Source organism: Peromyscus californicus, unplaced genomic scaffold (assembly GCF_007827085.1).
Source record: "Peromyscus californicus insignis strain IS unplaced genomic scaffold, ASM782708v3 Scaffold_1__1_contigs__length_55948999, whole genome shotgun sequence".
NCBI classification, from domain to species: Eukaryota; Metazoa; Chordata; class Mammalia; order Rodentia; family Cricetidae; genus Peromyscus; species Peromyscus californicus.
This window is the reverse complement of record NW_026294492.1, coordinates 33,594,329-33,617,466: the sequence shown is the minus strand read 5'-3', so window position 1 is coordinate 33,617,466 and position 23,138 is coordinate 33,594,329. Positions and strand designations below refer to the sequence as shown.

Below are 23,138 nucleotides of genomic sequence, written 5' to 3'. Positions count from 1 at the left end.
ACTCAGGCCCCTCTTTACAAGATTTGAAATATCCTGAGCTGATCATGGGCATGAAACTTCAAGGTGTGAACTCTATGGGACAACATGTCACAAGTATAAAATCTTCTGAGGTGGTAACACAGATAAAATCCCAAGGTGTGACAGCGGTAGACCTCAATTCTGGACCACAGACACAAAATAAAAAGCCATCTGAGTTGGCTCAAGGGAAAAGGCTCCTAGCTAAGGAGTCTGTAGAGTTTAATCAAGGCCCAAAGTTACAATGTGTGACAGTGGAGTCCAAGCCCCCAAGTGGGGAATCTGGGAAGTTAAACTCAGGCCCTCAGTTACAAGATGAGAAATATTCTCAGTCAATTCTGGGGACAAAGCTTCAATATGGAAGATCTATGGAGGTCAGTCCTGGCCTATGCTCACAGGGTATGAAATGAAGTCTTCCAAAGTGATTTCTAGGACAAACTTCAAAAAGAAAAACCCGTAGGCTTTGTGTATCAGCCACTGTGGCAAGATGTAAAATCTTTAAAATGGACATTTGGTAAGGCACTTGACAGGGAACCTTTGCAGTTGGAAACCGCTCATTTACAGGACAGGAAATTAACTATGTTAACATCAGAATTACACCTTCAAGGTATGAAACCTGAGTCAGTCAACTGTGTATCAAAGTTGAAAGGTGTGAAGTCTGAGCCCACATATATCCACACAATGAAGGATACAGGGATCAATCATGGTTCAGAATCACAGTTTGTGGGATTCTCTAAGCAGGCCTCGGACTCAAAGGTTTATAGAGTGGTGCCTTCTGAACTCAATGCCAGAAACCAGAAGCGAGACCGGAAGTCTCACAAATTAAGTCAAAGCAACAACTTCAAAAAATAAAACAAATATCGTTCAGGGATGAGCCACATTTACAACATATCAAGTCATCAGAATTATGTACAAAGCTTCAAGACCTGAAATCTATGGAATTCAATTCAGAGCAACAGTTGCAAGATGTGATGTCTTCTGAGTTGGGCCTGAGAATAAGTCCTCAGTCTTTAGACGGCAACCCTGGGCCACATTTGCAAGAGATAATACCTTTTGAGGGGCGCACAGAAACCAAGTTTCCAGATGAGCCATCTCCGGAATTCAAGCGTAAGCCTAGACTGCAAGGTAGGCCATCCTGTGACCCGAGTGCAGGGCCACAGATTCACTGTGAAAATGTTATGGCATCCAACACCGGAACACAAAATGTAGAATTGTCTGAGTTGCACCCTGGTCCAGACCTTCAAGGTATAAAATCTAAGGTGTTCTGCCTTGGACCACACTTGGAAGATGTGAATTCTGCATGCACTCCCAATGCAAATTCTCAATATATAAACACCAGTGGGTGTAAACGTGGGCCATATTTGCAAGATATAAATTCCTCTGCTTGCATCCCAGAGCCAGACCCTCAATGTATAAAATCTGTGTGCAATCCTGGGCCACATTTACATGGAATGAATTCTTCTGCATGCATTTTAGGACCAAAATTGCAAGGTGTAGATTATACTGGGTGTATCCATGAGCCAAACTGGCCAGATGTAAATTCTTCTGTATGCACCCCAGGGCCGAGTCCTCAGTGTATGAGTTCTTCTGTATGCACCCCAGGGCCTAGTCCTCAGTGTGTGAATTCTTCTGCATGCACCCCAAGACCAAGTCTTTAGTGTGTGAATTCTTCTGTATGCACCCCAGGGACAAGTCCTCAGTGTGTGAATTCTTCTGTATGCACCCAAGGGCCAAATGCTCAGTGTGTGAATTCTATATGTACCCCAGGGCTAAGTTCTCAGGGTGTGAATTCTTCTGCATGCACCCCAGGGCCAAGTCCTCCCAGTGTAAATTCCACTGAGTGCCATCCTGAAGCACATTTGCAAGGTGTGATTCAATGGGCATCAATTCTAGGGCCACACATTCAGTGTGTACGTTCTACTGGGCGCAATCCTAAATCACATTATCAAGGTGTAAATCCTTCCTCATGCACTCCAGGGCAAAACCCTCAGTGTGAACATTCTAATAGGTGTAGTCTTGAGCCACTTCTTCTTGGTATGAATCATGGTAGAACATTTCCAGCACCACAAATTATGTGTGTAAATCCTGTTTGGTGCAATACCAAAACACATTTGCAAGATGTGGATTCTTCTGCCTGTACTCGAAGACAAGAGTCACAGTCTGTAAATTCTACCGGATACAACCCTGGGCCACATTTACAAGCCCCGAAACTTCAAGGTATGAAGTTTTCTGAGTCGAACTCAGGGACAGGAATTCAAGAGATGCCCTTAATAGTTAACAAAGGACAACACGTGCAAGACCTGAAGTTTGAATCAATTCCAGGGTCAAATATTATAGATGTAGCACCTGTGGAATACAACCCTGGGCCACAGGTACAGTGTGTGAATTTTCCTGAATTGAATCCAGGATTAAAATTACAATGCATAAATCCATCGAAGCTTAGTTCACGGGCACAGTTGCAAAACATGAAGTCCTTTGAGTTGATGCCTGGATCAGAATCTCAATGTCCAAAATCTGTTCTGTTGAATTCTGGACCACCTTTTCAAGGTATGATGTCATCTCACTTAATGGTAGGGACAGAGTTTCAAGAGATCTCATTTTTGAAGAACCAACTTGGGTCGTGGCAGAAACTGCACAACCCACATTTACTTTGAGGCCTCCGTCAAATGGTGTGAAATCTGTGGGAGTTTCACCAACCCCACTGCCTGAAGATAGAATGTCTCCAGAGATGAGCAACCAGCCATTGCTTTGTTTGACAAATTCTGTAAAAGTGACACCTGGCTGCGGTCTGCAGGACGTGAGAAGTAAGGAATCTTCACCAGAACCTTGTTTTCAAAAAATTAAATCTGTGAAGTTGAAGCCAGGGTCACCAACTCCAAGTGTGAACCCTTTAGAGTTCGCTCCATGCCACTGTTCTCAACGTACTAAGACTTCCTTTGCACCAAAGCCGTGTGTTCATGAAAGAAAGCCTATGCAGCTGAGACTAGGCTCCCAACAGCAAAGCATGGATTGCCAACAGTTTCCTTTAAATGAGAAACCAGTGGCATCGACCCCAGAGTCCACTGGAAACTTCTTAGCAGGACCAGCACTGTCTAGTGTCAAATTTTCAAATTTGATTCCGGAATCACAGCAACAATGCATGAAATCGACGGAATTTACTTCAGAGCCAAAGTGGCAAAGTGTAAACCATGTGAAATTGTCATCAGTGTCTCTGCTACAAACTGGAACCTCTAGGGGGTTATCACCAAGACCATTCCTTCAAAATGTGACACCTGGGAACCAAAATCCCCAAACACATCTATGTGATCAAACCATAGAATCCTCTCAAGAGATATATAGAGCAGGGCACCAGTTGGAGGACTATGCTGAGAAGATGAGGCACCAAGTCTCTAAATTGGTGGATATTATTTCATTACCAGTTTATCAAGATGCGGGGTCTTCAGAAATGACAAAAGGGTTGGGACATAAAAGCCCAGAAACAACAGAGAAACCTATGAGGTTGACCCCCAAACCAACAGATCAAGGCCTAGAATCATTAGGGATGCCTCAGCAGCTAGATCTTCAAGGACCAGAATCTGTTGATCTGACTCCAACACTAAGTGATCCAGATTCAAAGTCCTCAGAACTAACCCCACAGAGAAGCTGCTGGAGCCCAGAAACTCTGCAGTTGCTGCCTTGTTTGTGGCCTCAATTTAAAGATGTCAAGGAGTTACCAACAGAACAAGCCACAGAGTCTGATAGAATGACCCTCGACCTCAAGAATCATGTTGCAGAAGTAAGGATGCTAACTTGTGAGGTAAGACCAGGGAAAGAATTTCTTAGTGTGACTTCAAAGCCAGTAAATAGAGAGACTGGACATGTAGAAAAATCTCCAAGGCCGTGTCCTCAAGACTTAGGACCTGTGGTGGTGAGCTCTGGGAAAAGATCCCAAAGGGAACAATCTCCATCAAGGCCATCCTATCACGTTCCAGATTCTGCTTCAGGGATAACACCAGGGCAAGGACCTCAGATTCCTGAATCTGTAAACTTGACCTCTAAGCCATGGCTGCAAATAGAAGAATCCTTAGATTTGTCAACCCAGCAAATGAGTCAAGTTGTGGAAGATACAGACTGTGAGGAGCTCACTTTGGAGTCATGGCAACCAGGGGAGGTAGCAAGTAGGCAAACAAAGCCCCAGGGTGCAAGCATGGGAACTTTAAACATAACTCCAATTGAATCACTGGATCAAATGATAAATTTTATAACGATCAGTCCAAAGCAGCTAGGTCAAGGGACAGAATCCGCAAAGACACGGCATCATGTTTCTCAGTCAGCCGCTCTCCCCAAAGTTTCCGAATTTGTGGAAGTTATCCCTGGACCACCGTTTCAAGTTCTAGAATCTGTGATGATACCAGAGCCAACTTCTCAAGGGTCAAAACATACTGATTTGACTCCCAAACTGCATGATGTGATAATGTCAGAATTTGCTTCAAGCCTTTGGTTACAAAATGTTCAATCCAAAAAATTAATCTCAGCACCAACACATCAAATTTTAGAAACAATACAGTTGTCAGGCTTTCAAGTTATAAAGACTATATTGGTTCCCAAACCACTGCTTCTGATTGTAAAATCTGAAGAGCTGGCTCCAGGACCAAATCCTCAGACTATAGAACCAATAGGAGTTGCCACAAAATCTAGCATTAAAGTAATGGATGGTTTGAATTTACTCCCAAGACCACATCTTCAAGACATGGTAAAACCTATGGAACAAACTCCAAGGGCAAATATTCAAGAGAATTTTGCAGAATTAATCTTAGAGCAAACATCTCCACTTGAGGAACCTCCAGTATTAACTCACGAGCAAAGGCTTCAGGCTAAAATATCTCTAGGGATCAGAACAGAATCTCCTAAAGTAATGGAAATTGAGGATTTGAATCAAAGACGGGTGTGTGAGGATAGAGACTCAGAAATGATAACATCAGAAAAGTTACAAGCACAGGATTACTTCTGTAGGTTCATACCCAGCCCTTCAATCCCATTTATTTCAAGTTCTGTCAAAACAACTGAGTTAGGACCCCTTCAGGGTTCTGGAATGCCGGAGGTATCAAGAGCCTTGGCTATGAAGAACTTTGCTGTTGGTATTTTGCCGTCTCCAGAGTCCTATACAGACACTATTATGTTCCGTTCATCAGCCCTTCCCTTGGTTCTTCCCTCTGATATGGGAACACTGTGGGAACCCTATATCCTGACATCTGGGAAATGGATGTCCTATCCAAGGAAGCAACCGAAAAGAAACAAATGGAGGAATCTGGGAATTCATTCCAGAGCTATTCTCCATATCCACTGAGATTACTACCCTCGGAGTTTCAGGCAGGATTAGGGGCTCGAAGAAATTCTATCCGTTCTTTCCTGGGTAGACAACAGAATGTCTGGGAAAGTCATATCCATAGGCAGTGACTCCCTAGAAAGTATCTCTCCAATATGCTGATGCTGGGAAATGTTCTGGGAACCCCTATGGAAAGGAAGCTTTGTTCTCAGCCATTTTTAATGGATGGATATCAATTTATTCAGAGTTTATTTGGGGTTCCAGCTGAACTGATGGCATTTTCCCAGAGCCTACTAGAGAGGGGTCCTAGGAAGATTTCACAGACTTCAGTGGTCAGAAACTATATTCAGAGACATATTTTATGCCATGGTCACAAGAAAAGAATGCCCTTAAAGATGTGGACACGTGGATCCACATCTTCCATATTACAGCAATACTCCGGTACCAGACTGGGAATAAAGAAAACAAACTCAAAACTAAGTGATATATTCCAGGAAGTCACTCAGCATGTGTCTGTCTCGTGTACAAGGGCCCAGTTTCCTGCCTTAGTGAAGCCGGAGTCTTCTCTCAAGATACTTTATAATAGGGAAGACCCTGTTTCCACTGACCAGAATGAAGACTCACAGAGTGATTCACCGACAAGGACTTTTGACTGTCACCACTCCCTCAAGGCAAGTTGTCTTTCCCAGGCCGAGAGGGATATCTCAGAACAGCTCCATCTCCTAAAAGATCTACAGCTAAAAGTAGCAGCAAAACTCTTAGAGAGTCAAGTACCCCACAATGTCCCTCCACCTTTCTCATCGGGTCTTGTCCTGAAATATCCCATCTGCATGCAGTGTGGCCTATGTTCAGGAGTTAATTGCTGTCATAAGTTACAGTCTGCTTTTGGTCCATATCTTCTTGTCTACCCACAGATACACCTTTTAAGCACCCGTGAAGGCCATGGTGAGATTCTGTTGCATCTTGGTTTTAGACTGAGAACTAGGAAAAGACCTCAAGTCTCAAAGCATCGTGGGAGAAAAAGAGCAGATACATGGAAGAGCACTACATCACCATCACGAAGGAAAGCTAAAATCTATCCTCCAGCTTCCAAGAGGCCAACTACTCCAAGAGATTTCCAGGCCCGATCTTCCCAGGCTTCTGTACAAGTGCACATTAGAAAAAAGCAACGGGGCAGCCATGGGGTGGTCCACCAGACAGACGCCAGAGACTCTGAGCACCATGAATTCCGTCAGCTTCACTCTGTATCCGAGAGTGGCTTTGAAAGTAATCAGGAAAAAAAATGGTCGAAATCAAGCCTCAAAAAGACCTTTGACTTAAACTATCCAATGAAGGAAACCATCAAGGGACTTAAAACACAAAACACAAAGCTCTACAAAAATAGTGAAACCCTGGAAGAGAGTCCTTTTAGAATAATGTGTCCATCAAGAAGCAAGAGTATTGAAACCGTTCAAACAAGCACTGTTTCTTCGAAGACACAACCTGAGAAATCCTCTCAGGCCAAGTTCTACCAGCTGCTTTTCCAGGGCCTAAGGCAGGCATTCCAAATAGCACATAGAATTGTGGCTTATACTGGACAGAAGCCTGAGGACAGGACAAGGCCAGACAATTTGTGGTCAACCCAATACTTGCACCCCAAACAAAGAGCCAACAAGTATTGTTTAGCAGGAGATAGCAAAGGAGCCAGCACACCAGTTGCCCAGCAAAGGTCAGCAGGTGTGAACCCTAAGTAAGAGGACAGATTGCAGGGAACAGGTTGTTGGAATTCCTGGCCACTCCCCAGCTAAGTGACCGCACATGTGCAGATCAGTAGCCAAGTAAGGGGCCTTACACCCTACGAAATTCCTACACAGTGTGATCATGATTGTGCAGGGGAATCCTTAAGAAGCCAGTACAGCCTCTTCCTCTTCTTCACCTTCTCTCCCATCTCTCTCGCTGCACATCTTCCACAGGCCTGGTCACATTGTTTCCTGTCTTCCCCTTTTAATAAAACTCTTATACTGGGTTTTATCATGCCTTGTGGCTGTTCTTGTACGGTAACAGCGTGCTGCCTCCACTGCATTAAAGCCAACGTTAGAGTGTGTGATGAAGCAAGCCCTCCTGGCGCTCTGTGCCCGGGAACTTGTGCCAAGGTTTTGCTCCATCTACGACTGCTCATTTTTTTCATTTGCCTGGCCACAGGACTGCTCTGCACAACATTGCCTCTCCAGTCAGTGAGTTTTCCCTTCCACTCACTCCCTTGCCATTTTCCCATGACCACATCCTGAGATACATTTCTAGCTGCCGAACCCTGGGGGTCCTCGGGCTGTGTAAACTCCCAGCCCTTACCTCCATCTTGACGAAGGCTGAGGTAACTTGTGCTGATTCACAGATCCTTCTCCAACCTCAGGGATACCCAGGACTGGAGTCTGATCCTGTTTCTTTATTTTATTTTTTTTTCTCTCAGCTGCAGTCATGGGACATAAGGCTTCCTCCTCTGGGTCTCACTCCTCCTCTGAGAAAGGCCTTAAATATACCAATAAATATGGCCACATAATGGCTGCTTGGACCCCGATATTTCACGTGAATTATCTACCTTCTGCCAGCAAATGGGCAAATGAAAAGAGTTACCTTATCCCCAAGCTTTCTACCTATGCTCTGAACCCTCCTCCCTCCCCATTTCTGATTCTTTCTGTGCCACATGCAACCACTTCCGCCTGTCTGACTTCTGCTCTGCTCTCTGGTATTGGGCGGGCTCTCCAGTATCAGGGGGCCACTTCTGCCCAACTCTGGCTCTCACCTTAGCTCCTCCCACTCTCTTCCTCTCACTGGTTCTCAAGCTGCCCTGAGAAGCACAGACAGGTCTGGAAGCAGGCTAGGACACATGCAAATGAGTTCAGGATCACACTGGGAGCATAAAGCCCAGGTGGCTCTATAGCCAGAGATCAGTTTACAACCTGCCTCCTGGCGGGTCTTCCTTTGGCTTCCCTCAAACCAGTAATCCATCAGAATCTAAAATACATAATTCAAGATACGGAATAAAACCTGTCTCATGTCTCCCAGAGCTTCCTGGCATCAGGGCTAACTTAAGCATCTGGAGAGGAGGCCCCTGACCCCAAAGGCAGAGTCTCAGCTGTGGCATTTTAAGGTACCATGGGAGAGATGAGAAAGCCCGTGAACAGAATGGCCAAACGCTGGCACATACTATCCGAGCAGCTGCATAGAGGCTTCCTGGTCCCTCTCTCTCTCTCTCAAGTTCCAGAGGACACCAGGATGCACAGCCTTGCCACCAGTTCCAGAACAATGAGGTCCCAAGCCACAAGCTTTTCCTTCCTGGTTCCCTCTCCTAATTAACTACTCAGCTAATTGTTACAGGGCCACCATAGAGCTGGAGGATGAGAACCACCAGATATATCCAGGCAGTAAGGAACAGTAACAGTCAAACTGGATGCTAAACTAATAAAGGAAATAGGTGCCTTAAAATCTGTCTCAGATAAGGTGTACCTCAGGTAAAAATTAAAAGCATGTTCCAAATCTCTCTCTCCCTTTATCTCCCTCTCTCTCTCACTAACACCAACCAATATCCAATATAGCAGAGTACTAAACATTGTAACATCATGGTCACCAGCTTAAGGTTTTAAATTTCCCATGGATACTTCTTAATATGTTTAAAAATTCTTCTGAGCTCCAGAGAATCCACCTGGACAGGTCAGCGAGCTCTGGAGCCAGCTTGAATCCACCTGGACAGCACCTCGCCAGACAATTCCAAAGCAGCAGAGGACAATCCATTACCCCCAGGACGGCTGGCTACTTCAGAAGCTCCCTTCCCTACCCCTCAAGAGTTAACCGATGCCCACCAAGTCAGGAAGCAGTTCTTGGGAGACACAGCACCCCTATTCCTGTTCACCCACCCTTTTTTATAACAAGCAAAGAGCCTGGAATGTTGGAATTCCTGGCTAAATGACCGCACATGCAGTTCAGTAGCCAAGTAAGGGGCCTTACGTCCTACGTAATCTGTGTGCTGTGTGATCACGTAATTTGTGCACAGTGTGATCATGTGATCTATGTGCATGCATGGCTTAGCTCCGTAAGCCCATGTGCATGTGCAGGGGACTCCTTACGACACCGGTCACAGACGCCTCCTTCCCCTCTCTCTGCATGTGTCTCCCACAGGCCTGAGCACCCCTTCTGTCTTCTTCCCCTAATAAACTATTAATAATGGGTTCTGTCATACCTCCTGACTTTTCTCGCATGGTAACAGCGCTGCTAACATGGCACTGCCACCACTTTAAAAACCAACAATCCCTGCTCCTTGTAAGTCACCACTCACCCATGCTCTTGTTAGTGACCCCAATACAAAACTCATTGGTTCATCAAACTGGACATTGGTTTCAAAATGAGGGGACTATTGAGGGGCTGGACCCCCATAGTCCCCGATACCTGACGCCACGAACAGATTTAAATGTTTAGGTTCAGGGAGGGGGGGGCGGACGGACTGACAAGTAAGGTTTGGAGCATATCCAGGGAGAGAGGTATCGCTTCACAGAGGGTTGCCCAGTTAGAGGCTCAACTCTTCGAGAGGTACAATTTTTGGAGACCTCTGGAGTATCAGCTACAGTCTTCACTGAAGGATGCTGTAGATCCCAGGGACACCAACCCCGCCCCCGTTTGGAACAGTGAGTAGACATGAATCCCACCCCCCCCCAAATTGTCAGAATGAGTCTGAAGAGAAACAGCTTCTGGGGTTTGGGGATTTAGCTCAGTGGTAGAGCGCTTGCCTAGCAAGCACAAGGCCCTGGGTTCGGTCCTCAGCTGGGGGGGAACGGGGACGGACGACCAGCCTCTGATAGAAGTTACAGAAGGCGTTTCAGTCAGCTCCAGTCAGTTTACAGGCTTAGATAAGGAAACAACAGACTATCTTAATCCCATAAGGCCTCCTAAAAAACGTAAGGAGAGATTTAGGGGACCCCTAAAAGCTGCCAACCTTATGAAATTGACTTACCTTCAGACTATGATAAGCGGCACAGATTCTAACCCCTCCCTTCTAGGGAGAAACCTGCTGTTACTTCATTCGGGGTACAAAGAGATCATCACACTACAAGACCTCCTGAGAGTGTAAACTAGAGCTAATGAAGTTCACTATGTTCTCCATAGTAGCAGCAGTGTCCTGCTACAAACAGCCTGTTTTGCTAAAACGACTGGAATCTAAGGGCTAACTTGAGCTGTAAACCTTCAAAACTGCCCTGCAGCTAACTAGGAGCTCTGCTCCAGCAGCCCTCATTTAAATAATAACGCAGGCCTCACATGCCGGATAGTACCAGTTAAAATAATAATGGCAACTCCCAACTTGTCTATTGCTGTATTTAAAAAAAGTGTCTCTTTCTCTCTCTTTCTTCTTTTGGGTTGACTGTTAAGTTCTTGGTAATTGACAAAAATCTTGGCCAAGTACAAGAACTTCAGTCAACCCATTGCAAGAAAACAGGTCCTGGTGAGGGACGCCCTTAGACCTGTATGGATTCATCAACGTCTGCCGTCTTCTCTCTGAACCTAACTGTCTGCTCTCTGCATCTCAGCTCACTTCAGTCTGTCTCCACCCCTCCCCTCCCCTCTCCATTTCTGGTGGCTGTCTGGCTTGATACAGACTGGACAAACCGGCTGCAGCTGCTACAACAACAAAACATTTCTCCTCCGTTTTAGTTTTTTTTTTTTTTTTTTTTAACTATGCTTATCTCATTTCATGATACACCTTAAAGGATTTATTAAATTGTCATTTTCCTTATATACCATATTTTTAAATAAGAGCTCCTGTTTCTATATTAAAATAACTTCACCACAAGCTTCATATTTTTAAGGCTAACTGGACAGGTATAAAACCTAAGTTCTAAGTTTACAAAGACAACTAACTTATAAATTGTTAAGAATAAGTTTACTTTTATACTTACCTGGCAGGGGAGATACCGTGATCACGAAGGTGGTTTTCCCAGGGTGAGGCTTATCCATTGCACTCCGGATGTGCTGACCCCTGCGATTTCCCCAAATGCGGGAAACTCGACTGCATAATTTGTGGTAGTGGGGGACTGCGCTCGCGCTCTCCCCTGAGAATAAAAAAAAAAAAAAAAAAAAAGAATAAGTTTACTTTCATTAAAGATAATTAAGAAATAAAACTTATTGATTGATTGGCCAACCTAAACTGTAAACTGTTAAGGATAAGTTGTACCAAAGCTATAAGCTAATAGAGATAATTATTAGGATACAAATTAAAACTTGATTATCTCATGAATGATCAAATTCTGTAATGTATACAAAATCATATTTATATACATGCTAAGTATGCTAAGTTTCATATAACCAATTCATTACTTAGCCCCCTAACATTTAAAATGTTTAAGCTTTGGACAAAACTGCCATATCCCTTATTGCCAGGGTTTTGTCCAAACTATGCTTTGAGATCATTTAGATTATATTTCCATTTACCAGGTTTAAAGATAATTTGCCTTACTATCCAATTTTAAGTAAAAGATAGCTCACCTAACAGATTTCAAAATGACCTTTTACTGTTCCTTTATTAAAAGAAATTCATGCCAGGCAGTGTTGGACCACGCCTTAATCCCAGCACTGGAGAAGCAGAGCCAGGCAGATCTCTGAGTTTGAGGCCAGCCTGGGCTACAGAGTGAGGGCTACAGAGTGAGTTCCAGGAAAGGCGCAAAGCTACACAGAGAAACCCTGTCTCGGAAAAAAAAAAAAAAAAGAAATTCACTTTACATTGGCTAGTCTCAATAATCAATCACCTACCTATATCTCCTGATGAATTAAATACAAAAATGCTTTTAGATGTAAAGTTTTTATAAGGATATAAAGGATTAGATATAAAGAACGTTAAAGAACATTAAGAAATAGTTTATATGTAGTGCAAGCCATTGGAATAGAAAAATATAAACACATCTAGATATGTTATAAATGATACCTGAGTCTCAGTAAATGACCTATAGATACTGAGAATGTAAGCCTAAGTTAGATCTATGGATAACGTTTTTATTGAGGTCTGAAATAGATATATAGGCTTTAAGAATGAACTTATGTATACCTTAATACAAGAGTCTACAGACCTCCCCAGAAGGGACACTGGGGCTAATAATAGGTCGTAGCTCCCCAGCCTTACAAAATATTAAGGTCCTCCCTGGAGGGTTTGATTCCTGACCTTACTGAAGAAATTAAGATCATTGTACAACTCTCTACTAAAACAATTCAGACTCATGCAGGGCAGTGCCTGAGGGAGCTGATGGTGTGGATTCTAGTGATATGGCTTTCTGGGTTTAGGAAATTAAATATTCCAAACCAACTAAACACTTAAAATACAGGGAAAGAAAATAATTGCCTTGCTAGACATAAGCACGGATGTTTCTTATATTTCAGGAAAAGATTGGTCAAGTATTTAAGACGATTATTACTCTTTCATCTCTTATAGGCCTAAGTCAACCTAGCAGTATTGCTAGCAGCTCAAAAATATTAAGATGGTCAGATAGATAAAATTATGGCATATTCTGCCCATACGTCATCCTCCATACCTAACAACACTATGGGAAAGAGACATACTGTAACAAATGGATGTACCTTTAATCTCTGCTGTGACTAATATCAGCTCAAATGCTACAGATGGGTTTTAAACTTAAAGGAACTTGAGTAAACAAGCTCAAGGCATAATTGAGCCCATTATTCCAGAACTTATAAATGACAGACATGGCCGAGGTTATCAGGATTTGTCCTAGGGGCCACTATGGCCCTCACTGCTGGCCACATGTCAGGAAAATCCATTGTTCCTTTCCGGATCAAACAATGGCCTTTGAATACTGAGAGAATTGTAACTGCGACCTGTCTGGTGGAGGAGAAACTTAAAAATAGGGCATATAAAGCCTCCCACCAGTCCTTCAGTCACCCCAATATTTGCTGTTTAAAGAAAATCAGGCTTATAAACCATTACAGGATCTTAAGAAATTAAATAAAATTCATTAAAGCCAAGGGGATTCTCACAGCCTGGCTTGCCATCTCCCATTACCATCCCTAGGAATCAAAATAACAATGGTTATAAATTTACAAGATCGCTTCTTTGCCATACTTCCTCAACCTAAAGATTGTCAGCATTTCCCTTTTAGCTTGCCTACTCACCCTGCCATGATGGAGGCCAAAGCTGACATACAGAGCAGGAAATGCAAATTCTGTTTATCCAGGACTCATTTATTGAGCAGAGTTCCTCATTGTATATATACAGATTAACTATCAGAACCAACTGTCAATTATAGCTTCCTCACAGTCCCCCAAACTAATAATAATATATATGTAGTATATATGTGTATATACATATATATTACAATACATTTATTGCACAGATGATATTATATTTATATCAAACTATGAAACGTATGAGTCTATAGATTGGCAGCTGGCTCTACAGGATATACTGGCACCTTTTCATATGTCTGTCCAACAATTATAAATTCTCTCCCTATGGAAGCTCACCCATGAGGCTTATGTCCTTATGATTTATGGTTATGAAATAAGAAGTAATACATCATTTATTTCACTGCTTTTCAATTTTAGGAATGCCTAGAGCTCATTTATAGACAACAGCCTTACATATACTTCAAGAGCTCTTAAGAATTGGTGCTTAATTTTTCACATCTCCCACTACAGGCATTCCTTATTACCCCCAGGCCAAGACATAAAGTCACACTTAAGCCTCTACGCTCTTCTCACTGGTATCTGAAAAGGTCCTGATGTTTTCATACTGTCAGGAAGAGGATATGCTTACATGTCTTCACAGGATATTGACCCGTCTTCATGAATTCTGGATCACCTGTTCATACTATATACTAGGCCGCTGCAGGACAAAGGCGCTCTAAAGCTGCCAGTCTGAATACAGGCTGTTATTTACCTCTAGATTCTTAAATATTGAGCTTTGAATATGAATAAATAGATACAATTCCAGATCCTTTTGATGAACTGTTCATCAATGGTATAAAACTTATAGAAATATGATTAGAAATAATTCTGTTCTAAATGTATTTTATTAATTTTTGTCAAAAGATAAATGAGACTTAAGATTAATTATCAGCTGGTTGTAGATTCTTCCCGGACCCTTGGAGGGTACTATCGAGGGGCTGGACCACCATAGTCCCAGATACTTTGGTCTGTTGTGGGCTCTCTTACTGAGGTGAGTAGATGAGTGAGTGTGTTGTGTCTCTTGTGTTTCCCCAGGAAATGTCTGTCAGATAATGCCATTGCTATTGTTCCATGTAGGGTCAGAGGCATGGACTCTGAGCAGAACCAATGTAGAGCCTATTCCCAGTCATGAATTGACTTTAGGCAAGCATTGGCAAATTGGTCAAGACTGGTTAGGACATAAAGCTCTTAGGAGTTCCCCTGGTTTGGCTTGAGTTGGGCCTTCTTGAGTTGAGTAGAGACAGGCTTTGTACTGAGGTGGCATGTACCAGGAATCTTATGTATAGTGCTGTGAGTTATTAAAGGGATTGGTGAAAATATATGTACATATCAATTGCTAGAATCCTGTGATCAGTAGCTGACGGTCTCTCAAACTTACAAACACCTTTTTTAAAAAATTTCTAATTAATTTAGCCCTTTTGAACTGAGAGGTAAGCATGTAAGCTTAGTGGGTGAGCACTTGCCTACATGTTGAAGTCCTGGATTTGTTCCCTTGCTTCTGGGATGTTCTGTATGTCAAATGCTCTGATTGGTCAATAAATAAAACATTGATTGGCCAGTGGCCAGGCAGGAAGTATAGGCGGGACTAACAGGGAGGAGAACTGAGAGAACAGGAAGGTGGGAGGAGACACTGCCAGCTGCCACCATGACAAGCAGCATGTGAAGATGCCGGTAAGCCACGAGCCACGTGGCAGGGTATAGATTTATAGAAATGGATTAATTTAAGATGTAAGAACAGTTAGCAGAAGCCTGCCACGGCCATACAATTTGTAAGCAATATAAGTCTCTGTGTTTACTTGGTTGGGTCTGAGCGGCTGTGGGACTGGCGGGTGAGAGAGATTTGTCCTGACTGTGGGCCAGGCAGGAAAACTCTAGCTACATTCCCTAGTATAAATAAGTAAAGATAAATTTAAAATTCCAGGAAAGGTATCAATCTATTACTCAAAAAATCCACATGTAGGTTGGGTGTGGTGATGCATCCCTTTAACTCCAACACTCAGGAGGCAGAGAGAGGCAGGTGATCTCTGTGAGTTCCAGGCCAGTCTTAGTCACCTAACCAAGTTCCATGACAGCCAGGACTACAAAGAGAGATACCCTGTTTCAAAAAGCCACAAAGGAATCCACATTTATCACACACACACTTTTTATTGTTGGTTCTTTTTTGAAGCAAGGTTTCATACAGACACGGCTGACCTGGACCTTGCTCCACAGCAGACCTCATGGGTTTAATGCCTCAGTGTTAGGAAGACAAGGTGACAAAGTCACCATTTTTGAGACAGGAAATATTGCCAATAATAGGAAGAGGTTGTATGAACTGCTGGAACCCATCTAGTGATCTCTTACATGCTAGACAATAGGTCATCTGCTGTGGGATGGTCTGTATGTCAAATGTGTTGCTGATTGGTCAATGAATAAATCACTGATTGGCCCGTGGCCAGGCAGGAAGTATAGGCGGGACTAAGAGAGAGGAGAATTGAGAGAACAGGAAGCTGGGTGGGGAGACACTGCCAGCCACCATCAGGACAAGGAAGATGTAAAGTACTGGTAAGCCACAAGCCACGTGGCAAGGTATAGATTAATAGAAATGGATTAATTTAAGCTGTAAGAACAGTGAGCAAGAAGCCTGCCACGGCCATACAGTTTGAAACCAATATAAGTCTCTGTGTTTACTTGGTCGGGTCTGAGCGGTTGTGGGACTGGCGGGTGGCAGAGATTTATCCTGACTGTGGGCCAGGCAGGAAAACTTTAGCAACAGTAATCTCTAGAGTTGTGCCTTTAGGTGAAGGCCTGTAACCCCAGGTAACTGAGAGGCTAAGCAATGAGGACGGCAAGTTCAAAGGCTGCCAAAGCTACAGAAGGAATTCAAGAATAATTGGATACTGGCAAAAAACCGACATACAGACCAACGGAATCGAATTGAAGACCCTGACATTAATCCACACACATATGAACACCTGATTTTTGACAAGGAAGCCAAAACTATACAATGGAAAAAAGAAAGTATCTTCAACAAACGGTGCTGGCATAACTGGATGTCAACATGTAAAAGATTACGAAGAGATTCATATCTGTCACCATGCACAAAACTCAAGTCCAATTGGATCAAAGACTTCAACATAAATCCAGTTACACTGAACTTGATAGAAGAGAAAGTAGGAAGTACTCTTGAACGCATTGGCACACAGGAGATCACTTCCTAAATATAACACCAGTAGCACAGACACTGAGAACAACAATTAATAAATGAGACCTTTTGAACCTGAGAAGCTTTTGTAGGGCAAAAGACACTGTCAATAAGACAAAAAGACAGTCTACAGAATGGGAAAAGACTTTCACCAACCCCACATCTGACAGAGGGCTGATCTCCAAAGTATATAAAGAACTCAAGAAACTAGACATCAAAATACTGAACAACCCAATTAAAAAATGGGCTACAGAGCTAAACAGAATTCTCAAAAGAAGAATCTCAAATGGCTGAAAGACACTTAAGAAAATGCTCAACATCCTTAGTCATCAGAGAAATGCAAATCAAAACGACTCTGAGATACCACCTTACTCCTGTCAGAAGGGCTATGATCAAAAACAAGAATGACAGTCTATGTTGGAGGGGATGCGGAGCAAAGGGAACACTCCTCCACTGCTGGTGGGAGTGCAAACTTGTACAACCACTGTGCAAATCAGTATGGCGGTTTCTCAGAAAATTGGGAATCGATCTACCTCAAGACCCAGCTATAGCACTCTTGGGCACATACCCAAGGAATACTGATTCATACCACAAAGATACAGGCTCAACTATGTTCACAAAAGCATTATTTGTAATATCCAGATCCTGGAAACCACCTAGATGCCTGTCAACTGAAGAATGGATTAAGAAAATGTGGTACATATACACAATGGAGTTCTACTCAGCAGAGAAAAACAATGACAGCATGAAATTAAATTTGCAGGCAAATGGATGGAACTAGAAAATATCATCCTGAGTGAGGTAACCCAGACCCAGAAGGACAAACATGGTATGTACTCACTCATAAGTGGATTCTAGATAGAAAGCAAAGAACAATCAGGCTGCAACCCACAGATCCAGGGAAGCTACATAGCAGGGGGGACCCTAGGATGACAGTGGCTTATATTAAGTTTTGGTTTTACTCAATCACTGGGCAAGCCTCAGTGAAACATTTCACTATTAGGATAAGAATTTGTACTGTATCAAGCTGATAATAGAAAAAAAAAAAGAACAACTGGATAATTTAGGGAGACTGTCTCAAAAACAACAAAATGGTTGGGAGTACAGCTGAGTGGTACAAAGCTTGTGCCAAGGTGCAGGTTTAATATCCAGTATCCAGGAGAGGCAGGGATTTTGAGGTTTATTCCTAGCCCCCTATACATTCATTCTGTATTGTTTACAACAAATACTGTCAGCCGGTGGTGGCACACAACTTTAATCCCAGCACTTGGGAAGCAGAGGCAGACGGATCTCTGTCAGTTCGAGGCTAGCCTGGTCTGCAGAGTGAGTTCCAGGACACCCAAAGTCACACGAAGAAACCACCTCAAAAAAGAAGCCAAACCAAAAATCAAAAATCAAAATCAGTCAACTAACCAACCAACCAAAAACCTTGAGGTAAATGCCATGGTCTGGATTTTTCAAGAGAGTATTACTGACATTATGAATAATGAATAGTCCTTGACCAGACATAGCTGAATCGTTCAACAAATATTTATCGGATGCCTGATACATACAGGCACCGTGCCATGGGCTGAATTCACTGAGGTAAATGACATTTCTTTGATGAGACTAATCACATGTAAAAATGTAACTGTGGTTTCTAGTGGCCTGAAAAAGTCACCCAAGTTTGAGAGGCAAGTCTTGTGAGCTAACAATCTGGTTTTTGGTTTCTCCACAACCTACACGCGAGAGTTTGGTACATCAATCTAACCTATCTCATCTATTGAGATTAATTATAGACGAGAACTGCTTGCTGTACATCTTTAAAAAGACAAGCTTTGTAAAAACGAACTCAAGGGCACAGTGGTGCATGCCTGTAATTACCAATAATGGGAAAACAGGATCTGGAGTTTAAGATCGGCCTTCCCTCCATGAGCCTGTACCACAATAACATACAACACGAAGTTTATCGGAACGGTACTTGGCAAGATCCCTTAGGCGAGCGTCGGGCTCTTTAAGTCTCCAGAGTTCCCCCTGGCATACACGCGGTCAGCAACCGCTCAATCAGCCTTTCCCGGAAGGAGCCAATTCCGTTACTGCCGGCAGATCTTCGCGGTGGGTGTGACCGCCCCAACATCCGACCCCCGACAGACTCTGGAGGGCCCGCCCTCCGTCGCGCGCATGCGCCGGAGGCGGGCCCAAGACAGGAAGTGCAGGGGCGTGGCGAGCCGCTCCAGACAGCCGGCTCTGACGCTGAGGCGGGGAAGTTGGGAGGGGGGAACGGGGGACGGGGGACGGGAACGCGCGCGCGGAAGTGCGCGCTGGTTCGCGCAGCCCGGCTGCGTACAGTAGTGACGGCCGCGCGGGAGCGATCACGTGACCTCAGCGGCTGCCTGTACAGTAAGACCCCAATATGGCAGCGGCGTTAGCAGTGGCAACAGCAGCAGGACCGGCCGCCCCGTAGACCCCCCTCCACCCCGCCACCGCGCGCCTCCGTGGCGTGGCCGCGTCTCCGCTGAGTCGCTTCTCCGGTCCGACTTCCCCTTTTCTCCCACCTTTCCCCGCCCCGCGGGAAAAGCCGTGCAGGGCGCAGCAGGCAAGGGAAGGCAGCCGGAGCCGGGGCACGGAAGCCTCCCAGTCAGTTCCGGACCCGACATGAGGGAAAAGGGCCGTAGGAAGAAGGGCAGGACCTGGGCGGAGGCCGCCAAGCCGGTAAGGAGGGGGGGCGCGGAGGGGCAGGCCGGCAGGAGTCGGTTTCCTCGCCGGCTGCCGGTCTCCGGGGAAGGGAGGTCACTTGGCCCCGCGACCGGGCTGAGGGGCTCGAAAGCGCGCGCAGAGGGCGGCGGTTAGGGTCGCGTTGGCGAGCCCCGAGGAGAGCGGGGCGCCGGCGCGAGGGGGTTGGTGGCGCGGCCGGCTGCCGGTTCTGTCGGGGGTCATGTCGCCGTCGCCCCCGCACTGCTAGCCCTTGTCTCGGCACCGTGTGTTGTGCTTGCCCAGTAAGCGGTTCTTCTCCCTTGTGCGCCTTGGAGAGCCCCGATTGGATGCAGACAGGAGGCGGCTTGTGCGTGCATCCCGCCCCGGAAAGGAGAGGGGAGCGCTGGAGCTCGGCGGCGTTCCCCCGCCGAGGCGGTGGTGCCACCAGACCCGGGGGCCCTGTTATCTGGCTCTGGGAGCCAAGGGCAGGTCACGGGGCTTTTGCGTTGGCCGTCTGAGCTGAAAGTGCAGGAGGTGTTTAGAAACGAAGTAACAGGTGGGACTTGGAGAATTTTTTTTTTCTGTTTCCGTAGAGACCTACTCTGAATAAGGCAGCAATGCATGGTGGGACGTGTAGTTTACCGGGCCTCCACTTTTCTTTAGCCAAAGTGAAGGTGGACGGACGAAATTGTGTTTAGTGGGCACACACCCCCCGCCTTGCCTCATGGCCTCAGCTATTATCGTAGGTGTGAGCCACCACACCTTCTTTCTAAGTTGTCTCATTTTGTGTTTGTCGTCCCCCAACATTGCTCTAGAGAGTAGAGTATACCTACCTTTTAGAATCACTGTTTTACTTATCACCATATAGTTCCCTTTACTAACCTGTATATATTGTCATATATTTCAATGCAGAGTTTCTCTGTGTAACAGCCTTGGCTTTCCTGGAACTCTCTTGGTGGTCCAGGCTGGCTTCGAACTCACAGAGATTCCCTGTCTGCTTCCCAAGTGCTGGGATTAAAGGTGTGAGCCACCACACCTGGCATGGAAAATAATTTGTAAGTTTAGGAGAATAGCCTATTATACTTACCATATATTTGCTGTTTATTATTATTTTTTAAATGTATTATTTTATGTGTATGGATGTTTTGCCTGTATGTATATTTGTATTCTATGTGCATGTCTGGTGCCCTTGGAGGTCAGAAGAGGGCATTGAATTCCCTGGAACTGAGGTTAAAAATGGTTGTGAGCTGCCGTGTGGGTGCTAGGAATTGAACCAGAGTCTTCTGGAAGAGCAGCCAGTGAGTGCTCTTAACCTCTGAACCATCTCTCCAGCTCCCAACTCTTTATATTGTTTTTATATTATATTTTTTTGAGATAGGGTCTCATGTAGCCCACACTGGCCTGGAATTCCCTATGCAGTCAAGGATGACCTTGAACTTCTGATCCTTCCACCTCTGCTGGAGTACGTCACTGAGTCCAACTTGTTCTTTCATTATTTATTTTTCAGATTCTGATAGTATTTCTTTTCTGCCTTGAAAACTTTTAGCTGTCTTTTAGAGCATAGTCTCCTAGCAACAGACTCCTAGTTTCTTTTTTGTGGGAGAGATCCCTGATACCACCTCCAGGTTTGGTAATTTTGTAAGACAACACATGGGCCTCGGCTTTTAGTCAGACTATCATTGTCATTTATTATGGCATGGAATTCAGTTCAAAACTGGGTATAGTAGAAGCAGGACATGGTACATGGGCCTGTGACCTCAAAACTTGGGGATATGGAGGCAGGATTTGGATTGAGACTTTGTTTGAAGGAGAAAACAACAGCAAGGCTGGGAAGATGATTCACTTGGTCAAGTGTATACAAGCGTGAGGACCTGAGTTTGGATCCTCGGCACCTACATAAAAGCCAGGTATGGGATGTATGCTTGTAATCCTAGGGTTGGGGAAGGAAGACAGGCAGACCCCTGGAATTCACTGGCCAACATTGAGCCCCAGGCCTAAGTGAGAGAATGTCTCAAAAAGGAAGGTGGAGGGCTGGTAAGGGTAATTAATATACTTGAGGTTGACCTTTGGCATCCACCCACGGGTACACATGTAGGAATGTGTATGTACATACAAAAAAATTCACATTGAAGTGAGTAGATGGCAAATATGCTTGAGGTGAAATTTGGAGGAAGGTTTCAAGTGGTTTCTGAGTAGGATCACACTGTAGTTAGTGCCTCCAGGAGTGAATTATCTGTTACAAGGAGTAAAATGTCTGTCACGAAACAGTGCCAAGGATTTTTTTATTGAGAACAGGTCAGCATATATCACAATTCTGAATTTCTAGAAGGAAAGCAGATGTTGACATAAATCACATGGTTTGTACAGGAACATTTCTCTCCAAATCCAAGTTCTCATATACCAGTCAGTGGCCAGTTGTTGGAGGCAGGACAAAATGAGGACAGTAGTTACAGGCTTGCTCCGTTCTTTTCCTTTTCTGCACATATTCTCTGTAAGAGTAACTTTAGCTGGGTGGTGGTAACTCATACCTTTAATCCCAGCACCTGGGAGGCAGAGGCAGGAAAATCTCTGATTTCAAGGCCAGCCTGGTCTACAGAGTGCCAGGATAGGCTCCAAAAGCTACACAGAGAAACTCTGTCTTGAAAAAAACAAACAACAACAAAAAACTTTGTTTTTTAAATTTTTTTGGCCTTTAAGATTGTTTCGCTGTGTAGTTCTGGCTGTCCTGGAACTCTCTCTGTAGACCAGGCTGGCTTTGAACTCCAGAGATCCACCTGCCTCTGCCTCTTGAGTGCTGGGATTAATGGTGTATACTACCACTGCCCGGCAAAGAACAACTTTGTCTTGTAAAATTTTTAAGTGTGTGTGTGCCTGTGCTTGCAGAGGTCAGAATTAAACTGTATTCCCCTGGAGCTAGAGTTATAGACAGGTATTTGTGAGCTGCCTGATGTGGGTGCTGGAAAATGAACTCCAGAAGAACAGTTTGTGCTTCTAACCACCGAGGCATTAATCCAGTTCCAGAGAATAACTTTATTTTACTTTCATTGCAGAAGGGTGTTTTGTTTTGGACAGGGTCTAACCCAGACTGGTTCTTCTTGCCTTAGCCTCTGGAGTGCTGGTATTCCAGACAGGGGCCACCGTTCCTAGTTGAGTGTTCTTGCTGGGTATAGATTTTAAGGTTGGTAGTCCATTTCTATCGGTACTGAAAGTCGACGTTCTGACCTTTGTTTCCAGTGAGACACACAGGGCTGTTTAGTTTTCAAATCATTTTTCTAAATATGTTACATAGTTTTTAATGGTTAATAAGGTTTTTTTTTACATAATTTGGTATTTTTAATTTTACATGCATTGGTGTTTTGGCTGCATATATGTTTGTGTAAGGGTGTTAGAACTGGAGTTACAGACAGTGGTGAGCTGCCATGTGGTTGCTGGGAATTGAACCCAGGTCCTCTGGAAGAGCAGTCAGTGCTCTTAACTGCTGAGCCATCTCTCCAGTCCCTGGAAAAGGTTTTTATGAACATGTTTGCACAGTTCTTTGTCTCAATATATGCTTTTAGTTATTTTTTATTAGGAGTAAATTGCTAGGCCATAGTTTTAGCTTTTTATTGTTGCTATTTTTTTTGAAATTAGAACAGGCTGTCTTTAAATTTACTATATAATCTAGGGTGACCTGGGTTCAATCCCAGTACCTATATGGCAGCTCACAACCGTATGAAACTCTAGTTCCAGGGGATCCAACACCCTCACACAGACATACACACAGGC

The 23,138-nt window shown here is 44.3% G+C and overlaps 1 protein-coding gene and 1 non-coding gene across 11 annotated transcripts in view; both read left to right on the top strand.

The window, feature by feature from the left end:
* Positions 1 to 11,233: 11,233 nt before the first annotated feature.
* Positions 11,234 to 11,397, top strand: LOC128116103 (U1 spliceosomal RNA). Its single transcript, XR_008220365.1, has one exon. It is a non-coding gene; the product is annotated as a U1 spliceosomal RNA (small nuclear RNA).
* A 7,679-nt stretch (positions 11,398 to 19,076) lies between these two features.
* Positions 19,077 to 23,138, top strand: part of Haao (3-hydroxyanthranilate 3,4-dioxygenase) — an 87,494-nt gene continuing 83,432 nt past the window's right edge. For 5 of the 10 annotated variants that reach the window (XR_008220209.1, XM_052746430.1, XM_052746426.1 and 2 more), the window contains exon 1: positions 19,077 to 19,391. The gene's annotated coding sequence lies outside the window, so the exon portion shown is untranslated. Of the gene's footprint in view, positions 19,392 to 19,416; positions 19,930 to 23,138 lie in introns of those variants that run through there. The other 5 variants (XM_052746436.1, XM_052746435.1, XM_052746431.1 and 2 more) reach the window with 4 other exon arrangements.